The sequence below is a fragment of the Hordeum vulgare genome, chromosome 7H (assembly GCF_904849725.1).
Source record: "Hordeum vulgare subsp. vulgare chromosome 7H, MorexV3_pseudomolecules_assembly, whole genome shotgun sequence".
NCBI lineage: Eukaryota > Viridiplantae > Streptophyta > Magnoliopsida > Poales > Poaceae > Hordeum > Hordeum vulgare.
The window spans coordinates 219,282,489-219,294,198 of record NC_058524.1 but is presented as its reverse complement, the minus strand read 5'-3'; positions in this window follow the sequence as shown (position 1 = coordinate 219,294,198).

Genomic DNA, 11,710 nt, shown 5'->3' with positions numbered 1-11,710 from the left:
TGGCTTGGCCCAGGAGGAGGAGGAGGCCGAGGCGAAGGGCGATGGGCCAGACCGGCCTGGCCTGGCTCGAGGGAAGGCGTCGCTTGGCCCATACGGGTGCTGCTGCGGGCGAGCTGGCCCAACGCGGGTCAACGCGAGCGGCCGCTGGCTCGAGTCCTTGCGACCAGGGGCCATGGCAGCGGCAGCTCGACGGGGCGCCGGCGCCAGCGAGGCGGCGGGTCAACCGACGGGGCCGGGAGGCGGCCGACGAGGATGAGGAGGGCGGAGCTCCAGCGATGCCGGATCTGGCCGACGCGGCGACTGTCGGCAGCAAGCAGCAAGAGCCGGCGGCGCATGGCGGCGCGGAGGCTCTGAGGAGGATCTCATAGCGCGGAGGAGAGCGGGGCTGCAGATCGGGGCGGCGCGATCCGGGGCGCGACGGCGGTTGCAGGAGGCGGCGAGGCTCCGACGGGATGGCGACTGTCGGCGGTTGGGGCTCCAGCAACGGGATGTGAGGGAGCGTCGGCAGATCTCGCGGGGAAGGCCCAGGGGCAGCGGCGCGGGAGCTCGGGGCGCTGCGGGCGAGCGGCGACGCGGCTTCGGGCCCGGGCGGGCCTGGTGTGGGCCTGGCGGGTGATACGTCTCCATCGTATCTACTTTTCCAAACTCTTTTGCCCTTGTTTTGGACTCTAATTTGCATGATTTGAATGAAACTAACTTGGACTAATGATGTTTTCAGCAGAATTGCCTTGGTGTTGTTTTTGTGCACAAATGAAAGTTCTCGAACGTCCTGAAAATTTACGGAGAATATTTATGGAAAATATGAAAAATACCTACGCAAAGATCCACCGGAGGGGATGGGCCAGTGGGCCACAAGCCCTGTAGCCGCCCCCCTGGTGGCGGCTAGCAAGGTTGTGGGGCCCACATGGCTCTGCCGCCCCCAAACTCAGCTCTATAAATTCACTTTCGTCCCAGAAAAAATCAAGAGAGAAGATTTCATCGCGTTTGCGATACGGAGGCGCCGCCACATCCTCTTCTTCATCTGGAGGGCAGATCTGGAGTCCGTTTTGGGCTCCGGAGAGGGGAAATCGTCGCCATCATCATCATCAACCTTCTTCCCTCTCCAATTCCATGAAGCTCTTCACCGTTCATGAGTAATCTATTCGTAGGCCCGCTAGGCGGTGATGAGTAGGATGAGATCTATCATGTAATCGAGTTAGTTTTGACGGGGATTGATCCCTAGTATCCACTATGTTCTGAGATTGATGTTGCTACTACTTTGCCATGCTTAATGCTTGTCACTAGGGCCCGAGTGCCATGATTTAAGATCTGAAATTAATATGTTGTCACCAATATATGTGTGTTTTAGATCCGATCTTGCAAGTTGTAGTTACCTACTATGTGTTATGATCCGACAACCCCGGAGTGACAATAACCGGAACCACTCCCGGTGATGACCATAGTTTGAGGATTTCATGTGTTCACCAAGTGCTAATGCGTTGTTCCGGTTCTTTATTAAAAGGAGAACCTTAATATCACGTAGTTTCCTTTTGGACCCCGCTGCCACGGGAGGGATGGACAATAGATGTCATGCAAGTTCTTTTCCCCAAGCACATATGACGACACACGGAATGCATGCCTACATCACATTGACGAACGGGAGCTAGCCACATATCTCTCCGTGTTATAGCTGTTACATGATGAATATCATCCAGACAAATCACCGACCCATTGCCTACGAGTTTGTCCCACTGCTGTTGTTACTTGTTTTGCTCTATTGATGTTACTACTGTTGGTGCTGCTGTTACTTGCTTTGCTCTATTGATGTTACTACTGTTGCTACTTGCTACTGCTATCACTGCTGCTGTTCCTTGCCACTGTTGTTACTCGTTACACTGCTGCTACCTGCTACAATACGTTTTTTTCGCGTCGTTGACGGGAAAGAATAGTTCTCGTCCACGGTCAACTTCTGGCGCCACTGATACAACCGTTAGGAATAGTCTGCCGTCAACAGATCGTTTCTGGCACCGTTGTTATCATACTACTTTGCTGCTGATACTTTTCTTGCAGATACTAATCTTTCAGGTGTGGTTGAATCTGATGCATTCAGCTGCTAATACTTGAGAATATTCTTCCACTTCCTGTCGGGCGAACCAACAAATTTGGGTTGAATACTCTACCCTCGAAAACTGCCACGAACGCAGGCGTTGGTGGGCCATTGCAAGACAATTGCTAATCGTTGAGCAACTGGGAGCAGTTCTGGCTCCGTTTCCGTGGAGGCATCAATTCAGGAACACGTCAACAACATTTCTCTAGTGCCGTTGTCGGGGACTGCTAGCAGCATTTTTTCTGGCGCAGTTGCCGGGGAAGGGATTGCTATATTCTCTGAGTCACTTGGGATTTATATCTGCTGATCACTATGAAGAATCTGAAAGATCCAAAAAACCAAAGTCTTGCCCTCAACTACGAGGGGGGGTAAGGAACTGCCATCTAGCTCTGCACTTGATTCACCTTCAGTTATGAGTAAGTTTGCGACACCACCTCCTGCTGGAAATCTTGATATGTCGCATGTGCTTGATACTGCTAGAGATGATATGCTTGATACTGCTAGAGATGCTATGCCTGATGATGCTATGCTTGATACTGCTTTGCCTGATACTGCTAGAGATGTTATGCCTGATGATGCTATGCTTGATACTGCTTTGCCTGATACTTCTAGAGATGATATGCATGATGATGCTATGCTTGATACTGCTTTGCCTGATGATGCTAGAGATGCTACTTTGCCTGATATGCCACTAGGGGTATTCCTTGATGCTCATATTGCCAGAGTTACTGCCAATGCTCGTGATGCTTCTGAAACTGCCGATACTATTGAGATAGAACCTGCTTTTGCTCCTACTAGATCTAGCTCTCCTAGATATGAATTGCCTGATATACCCGAGGGTTATGTTATGGAGGGAGAGATAGCTGAGGATTTTCTTGCGTATAAGGATGCCTATGACGCTGAGAAATTGCTTCTCAAGTGGAAGGAAAAATCTTTGAAAGCTTAGGATGAAATACGACCCGAAGTTTGCCACTTCACCTATCTTTATCACCGATAAGGATTATGAATTCTCTGTCGACCCTGAGATAATCTCTCTAGTCGAATCTGATCCTTTCCATGGTTATGAGTCTGAGACGGTCGTAGCCCATCTTACCAAACTACACGATATAGCCACCCTTTTCACTAGTGAGGAGAAGATCTGCACTACTATATCCTTAAGTTGTTTCCTTTCTCTCTAAAGGACGACGCTAAAGCCTGGTTCACCTCTCTTGCTCCTGGATGTGTGAGTAGTCCCCAGGATATTGTCTATTACTTCTGTGAGAAATATTTCCCTGCCCATAAGAAGCAAGCTGCCTTGCAGGAAATATACAACTTTGCTCAACTCAAAGAAGAGAGTCTCCCACAAGCTTGGGGGAGGCTCATCCAGCTACAGAATGTTTTGCCTGATCGCCCTCTTAAGAAGAACGAGATACTTGATATCTTCTATAACGGACTTACCGACGCTTCTAGAGACCACCTAGATAGTTGTGTCGGTTGTGTTTTTAGGGAACAAACTATAGAACAAGTTGAGATCCTTCTGAATAACATCTGGATCAACGATAATGCTTGGCCTATTCCCGAACCACCACCTAAGCCAACTCCGAAGAAAAGAGGTATTCTATACCTCAGTCCCGAAGATATGCAAGAAGCCAAGAAATATATGCAAGAGAAAGGCATTAGATCTGAAGATGTCAAAAATCTACCACCTATCGAAGAGATCCATGGTATTGATAACCCGATACAAGTAGTAGAAGTGAATTCTCTACGTAGGTTTGATGAGAGTGATATTCCTTTTGACAAACCTGCTAGCCTATGCTTTGATGAATTTGACAACTTTGTTGCCAAACAGCAGAGTTTCAATGATTATGTTAGCACACATTTGGAACAAAGTGCTTGTATGCTTAGTCATTTAAGTGCTTGTGTAGACAGAAATGTCAATGATATGAAGCTTCTGAGTAAGCATGCCTCTATGATTACAACTCAGGTAGAACAAGTACTTAAAGCTCGGAATGACTTGCTCAATGAATTAAATGACAACTCTGTGAGAGTCATTACTAGAGGAGGCAAAATGACTCATGAACCCTTGTATCCTGAAGGCTATCCTAAGAGAATTGATCAAGATTCTCAAAGAATTAATGCTGATTCACCCAGTCATCCTAAGAAGAAGAAGGATGATAGAAACCTACATGTCAGTTCACCAAATACTGTCACACCTGAAGAACCAAATGATATTTCTGCGTCTGATGCAGAAACACAATCTGGTGATCAACATGAACCTGGTGACAATATGGACAGCGATGTTCATAATGATGCTCAACCTAGCAATGATAAGGATGTGGAGATTGAACCTACGGTTAATCCTGATAACCCACAACCTAAGAGATACGATAAGAATGACTTCTCTGCTAGGAAGCATGATAAAGAAAGAGAGCCATGGGTTCAGAGACCTATGCCATTTCCTCCTAAGCCATCCAACAAAAAGGATGATGAGGATTTTGAGCGCTTTGTTGAGATGATAAGACCCTTCTTTCTGCAGATGCGGTTAATTGATATGCTCAAAATGTCTCCGTATGGCAAGTATATGAAAGATATCGTGACTAATAAACGGAAGATACCAGTTCTTGAGATCTCCACCATGCTTGCCAATTACACTTTCAAAGGTGGAACTCCTAAAAAACTTAGTGATCCCGGAGTGCCCACTATACCTTGCTCCATTAAAGGAAACTACGTAAGAACTTCCTTATGTGACCTTGGAGTTGGTGTTAGTGTTATGCCGCTCTCTCTTTATCGTAGACTTGAACTGGATAAGTTGACACCCACTAAAATTTCTCTGCAAATGGCCGACAAAACAACTGCTTTCCCTATCGGCATTTGCAAGGATGTGCCTCTTGTGGTTGCTAACACCACTATCTTAACAGACTTTGTTATCTTGGATATTCCCGAGCACTATGCCATGGCTGTCATCCTCGGAAGACCCTTTTTAAACACTGCAGGGGCTGTTATAGATTGCAACAAAGGCAATGTCACTTTCCGCGTCAACGGTAATGAGCATACCGTGCACTTTCCGAAGAAACGATATCAAGTACATTGCATCAATGCTATCGAAAAAACATCATCGATTCTTATTGGGAGCTTTGAATGCCCTATTCCTCGTGTTAAGATGAAGTATGATTTGCTTGTTAGGGAGATACATATCCCCATTGAGGTGACTTAGTGGCTATTCGACAATTCTTCGTTTCCTCTTGAGATTCGAAAAGGTTTTGTCATGAGGATTTGATCAACCCCATTGACAGATTTCTTTTGATGACCATGAAATGGATGAATCAAAGAGCCACATACCTTTGTTTTAAGCTTTCACTTTCTGTTGCTTAGAATAAAAATGATAGATTTAGCCTAGTTTTTCCTGTTTTCTGTTTTAGCGTCCCGGAGAAAAATACCCCGAAAATAAAAGTTCTCCGATGGTCCTGAAAATCTAGTATGATTTTTTCTGGAATATTTGAAAAATACTGGGACTGAGAACTGGCCTGGGGGCCACACCAGTGGGCCACAACCCTGTAGCCGCCCCCTGGTGGCGGCTACCAAGCTTGTGGGGCCCATAGGGACACCCTCCACTCATTCCAGCTCCCATCATCTTCTTCTTCCTCCAGAAAAAATCGTGTCGCAGCTCAAACCCGTGTTCTTGCTCATTTGGCTGTGATTTTTGATCTCCTTGCTCAAAGCACCATTCTCCGAACCGTTTTGGGGAAATTACTCCTTGGTAAGTGACTCCTCCATTGGTCCAATTAGTTTTTGCTCTAGTGCTTTATCCTTCGCGTATTCTTGCTACCTTGGTGACCCTGTTCTTGAGCTTGAAATGTTGACTTTAGCTGGTCCCAAGTAGTTTTAGGTGTGATACGGTCTCTATGCACTAGTAGGAGCAATTGCTACAAGGTGTGGTTGGTCTTTATTCACTTTTCCCTTGAACTTCAAAAATTTCAGCAAAAGGAAATTATGTTCAGGAGGAAGTTTCATGGTGGTTCCTCAAGTTAGAAGGGTCCCCGTCTTTCTTTTCGGGAGCCCGAACCTTATCAATTAAGGGACGCACCGGTACAACCATGTGAATGGCCTTCCGATGAGTTCATGATCGAAGCAGGCTTCAAGGATGAGTTTGATACACTTATTCGCAATGTCGGGTTAGAAGAATTCCTCTCAGATAAATGTGAACAGTATGCTATGCTCAGTGCCTCTTTCGTGCGTAGATCTAAATTTTCAGTTGGCCGTGACTCATCCATACTGTTTGATCTGTATGATAAATCCTACACCATGGATTTGGAGGATTTCAATAGGATTTGCAAGATACCCGATGAGGGTAGTCTTAATGATCCTGCTAAGTCTTCGGTCAGAGATTTTGTCTCTAGTATAACTGTTGGAGAAACTAGAGACATCACGCAAGCTACCATAGGAAACATTCATTTCCCTGCCTTGCACTACTTTGCCCTCTTCATAGGTAGGTGCATTAACGGCAAGGGTGCACATTGTCACCTATGCGCATCCGACCTTAGTATCCTTAAGAGCGCAGTAACAGGTGACAGGAGCTTCAACATGGGAGCTATAATAGCAAGGAGGCTGAATAATAATGCCATTGATGGGGATTTCTCTGGTGGAATTTATGCTACGCGCTTAGCAAATTTTCTTGGAGTACCCATCCGTTCAGGAGACCCCCCTCTCCGTACAGCCTACCTTGATCGTGTCGCTCTAACACGCTGCCAGTTCTTTGAGAGGGATGATGAATCCCTCCTATACCGTTTGATATTTAACCGGCAACGTGTTTTCCGTATTACCCTTCCTGCTCCTGCTTTCTTTGACTTTCAGGTAAAACGGAGATACTACATAACCATAGGAGAGGCAGAGGAGTATGAGAGGGAGGCGACGGTTGCCCGTCTTTGTGAGGCAGCTATTCAGGCAGTGGCTGCAGCACTCCCGTATAACACCCAGTATGATTTTGGGTTTCGTGAGGACCGTCCATGGGAGTAGACCAAGCTAGGCCAAAAGCCTAAGCTTGGGGGAGTACGTGTTTGCACCAACTTTACATTCATGCTTATGCTTTCACTTTGTTAGCCGGTGTTTACACTTTGCCACTGTATTATCCATGCTAGTTTATTTTCGTTTTCTTATTTTCTTGTTTTGTGTCCTTTTGAGAAAACCCAAAAAGATTTTCCTTTCTTATTTTGCTTGTTGGGAGTTTTCCCGTGTAAATAGTTTTCTTTTTCTTTGGGTCGAGGTAGAAGATATTGATTACAATGTTTAGTGGCTCTTGCATGCATACCTGTTTAGCATTCAAAGAGCCATATTACTTTGTCTTCTCCTTTGTGTTTGCCTGTAGATTCAGCTTAGTCCAATGCATGAGCACTCTTATTATTGTTCACATCGTTCAATCGTGCAAGTGAAAGGCAATAATGATGATATATGATGAAGTGACTGAGACTGGAAAGGCTGGTATGAACTCTATCTATTTTGTTTTTGTAAATATGACTAGCTTCTCGTCCCAGATTCAGCTTTGTTGTGAAAGAACCATCTTTGCAATGACAACTTAGAGATCATAGTTCCTAATGCCATGCTTAATTAGTTGAGAGCTTATAATGGTTTGTCTTGAATGCCAACATAGATTTTGAGATGACTATGATGTAGTATGATAGGATGGTATTCTCCTTTGAATGATTCAAGTGGCTTGATTTGGCGCATGTTCATGCATGTAGTTGAAACAAAATCAACATAGCCTCTATGATGTTCGTGTTCATGGTAATTTATATCATGTTCATGCTTGCACTTAATGTTAGTCAAACTCATTGCATCTTGATGACTGTTGTCGCTCTCTAGTTGGTCGCTTCCCAGTCTTTTGCTAGCCTTCACTTGTACTAAGCGGAATACTGCTTGTGCATCCACTTCCATAAACCCAAAAGTTTTTCCATGAGAGTCCACCATACCTACCTATTTGTGGTATCTACCTGTCATTCCAAGTAAATTTGCATGTGCCATTCTCTAAACCTTCAAGAAATAATCTGTTTTGCATGCTCGAACCGCTCATGTGGTGACAGGGGGCTACTGATATCTTCCATGCTAGGCGTGTTATCCTGGACATGTGTTTATTCACTGTCATTCACGAGAAAGGGGCCGGTAATTGGAATGTCCAGTTCCACGCTTAAATCGAAAATATAAGTGTAAAACAAGACTCCCCCCGGATTGATGTTAGTATGGACGGTACCCGAGGATTCGGCTCGCCGTGGAGTGTGATTGATTGGTGGTGGGGGAGTTAAAACTTTACTTTTTTTTCTGGGAACCGCCTATAGCATGAGTAGCATGGAAGATATTGATAATTCTTGGTCATTGCGTTGACAATGAAAACATGCCACCCAATATTATTATCTCTGTTTTCAAAGCTTGAGCTCTGGCACCTCTGCAAATCAATGCTTCCCTCTGCGAAGGGCATGTCTATTTATTTTCTTGTTGAATCATCCTCCTCTTTTATAAGCACCAATTAAAGAGCACCTCTGTCATTTTTATGCGTTGCTTTTGATTGATATTGAGTATGACAATGACTAGATCTTCGTTGTTATGAATTACAATGTTTAGTCAGCCCTTGATCTTTGAAAGTGCTCTGCATTTATGTTTTGCGGTCTTAGAAAGAGCTAGCGAGATACCACCTATTCATATTGCTTCATGCTTGTTTTGATTGAATTTTTGGTATTTGAAACTCATTATTATTTGCTCGCTAACTGATTATGCCATTGATATTAGTTTACCGTGAGACCTTTGTGTCACTTGCTTATGTGGTTAACTTGTGATCCTGCTGAAATTCTCGTTATGAGTTAGACATAGTTGCAACAACAAGATCAAACAGAGTTTGTCAAAGTTTTTCTTTTTCGTTTAGTTTGTCAACTGAGTAGCTTGAGGACAAGCAAGGTTTTAAGCTTGGGGGAGTTGATACGTCTCCATCGTATCTACTTTTCCAAACTCTTTTGCCCTTGTTTTCGACTCTAATTTGCATGATTTGAATGGAACTAACCTGGATTGACGTTGTTTTCAGCAGAATTGCCTTGGTGTTGTTTTTGTGCAGAAATGAAAGTTCTCGAAACGTCCTCAAAATTTACGGAGAATATTTCTGGAAAATATGAAAAATACCTGCGCAAAGATCCACCGGAGGGGATGGTCCAGTGGGCCACAAGCCCTGTAGCCCCCCCCCCCCTCGTGGCGGCTAGCAAGCTTGTGGGGCCCACGTGGCTCTGCCGCCCCCAAACTCAGCTCTATAAATTCACTTTCGTCCCAGAAAAAATCAAGAGAGAAGATTTTGTCGCGTTTGCGATACGGAGGCGCCGCCACATCCTGTTCTTCATCTGGAGGGCAGATCTGGAGTCCGTTTTGGGCTCCGGAGAGGGGAAATCGTCGCCATCGTCATCATCAACCTTCTTTCCTCTCCAATTCCATGAAGCTCATCATCGTTCGTGAGTAATCTATTTGTAGGCTCACAGGGCGGTGATGAGTAGGATGAGATCTATCATGTAATCGAGTTAGTTTTGACGGGGATTGATCCCTAGTATCCACTATGTTCTGAGATTGATGTTGCTACTACTTTGCCATGCTTAATGCTTGTCACTAGGGTCCGAGTGCCATGATTTCAGATCTGAAATTATTATGTTGTCACCAATATATGTGTGTTTTCGATCTGATCTTGCAAGTTGTAGTTACCTACTATGTGTTATGATCCGGCAACCCCGGAGTGACAATAACCGGAACCAATCCCGGTGATGACCATAGTTTGAGGAGTTCATGTGTTCACCAAGTTCTAATGCGTTGTTCCGGTTCTTTATTAAAAGGAGAACCTTAATATCACGTAGTTTCCTTTTGGACCCCGCTGCCACGGGAGGGATGGACAATAGATGTCATGCAAGTTCTTTTCCCTAAGAACGTATGACGACACACGGAATGCATGCCTACATCACATTGACGAACGGGAGCACTTATAGACACGGGGCTAGGGTTATCCGAATCCGGCCCCATTTTCGACCACGAGATCGGAATCAAACGATCTCGACCGTGGGGATGGCTAAGTGACCGTGTAGAGTAGGCTAGCCGGGGAAGAGAGGGAAACCGCACCCGGCAACGTGATTTCTAAAACACCGAAAAGCGTGCGACGATAGACCGAATACGGTGCCGCCACGGTCGACCGTTCGTGTACCAGACGGACTCCGATTGCGACGAAATTTGGCAGCCGGCCTACCTATAAGTAAATACGACCGCTCGGCAAGTTTCAACCGAATTAGAGAAGGTTTTATACACACTTTTAAAACAGGATTTTGACGATGTCGCGGGCGCGTGCGTGTGTGGTCGGGCTCAACACGGACAACGACGAACACGGAGAGAACCGGCAACTAATAACAGATGCAAGTTTCAAAACTGGCGGCAACGGAATGTCGATGCAATGCGGATGATGCACATGATTTGATGATGATGTGACAAATAAAAAATAAACACACGACGAAAACGGAATAGAAGGGGAATCTTCTGGAACATCGGTCTCGGGCTGTCACAACTCTCCTACACTACAAGAGGATCTCGACCCGAGATCCAAGAATGAAAAGGGGAAGAGGAAGAGCAAGAGCAATAGGTAAACTTAGTTTCTTCTTTGAAAAATGAGTGAAACCAACGATCCTTGAAGGTTGCAAAGAGATGAAGAATGATATGAGAAGCAAGCAAGAATTCACACAAAATTTTGGCAGCATCTCGGTAGGAAAAAGGGACAAAAATTTGATACAATGGAAGGATCTTGAGAAGATTCACAACAAACTAACTAAATTTAAAAACAAGGAAAGAACATGATCTTGAGAGAACAAGATGATAGATTGAAGAGAACAACATCACCACAACTCGGGAACAAGAGAATGGAAAAGTAGATCATGGAAAGAAAGAATGAAGAAGAATATGAAAACTACTATCATAGTTGAATTTGGCAAGCATCCTTGCAAGAAGAATTGGACGGATTTGTTGGAAATCAACAACGAAAAGAACAAGCTTGTAGTGGACTTATGAAAACCATCTCTAACAATGAGTTGACAACCAGCCACTAACAGAAAAAGGATAGATTGGATGCAACAAGAAAGGCAAAACTTCTTACACCAAGAGGAAACATTGAAAACTTGGATTAATGGCAACACCATAAAAGCAACAACCCTTAGGAAATGCTTTATGTGAACTTTAAACCAAGACAGCTCAATGAAGAAGTCATGGGTTAAAAAATATCCCATGTTCATAGAATTGGTGGGATTAAATATCTCATTCTTGAAACAACTTCTCTTTGATACTCCACTAACAAGAATGTTATAATACCACCTAAAAGGATAAAGGAGGGAGAATTTCACTTGGAAATGCAAGAGAAAGAATACTTGAGGTTCTCCAACAAGAATCTTGAAGAACACTTGAGAAAGGATTGAAACATTGATGGACCACCATGAAGGACCTCCGTATACAAATGAATGATGCAAAGATATGAAGGTAGAAAAGAATAAGATTATGACCTTTCCAAGATTTAGATGAAGCTTCACAAGAGATACTTAAAAGAACTTGGAACTCCGGAAAAGAAAGATAAGCACATGGGATAAAGAATTGATATGA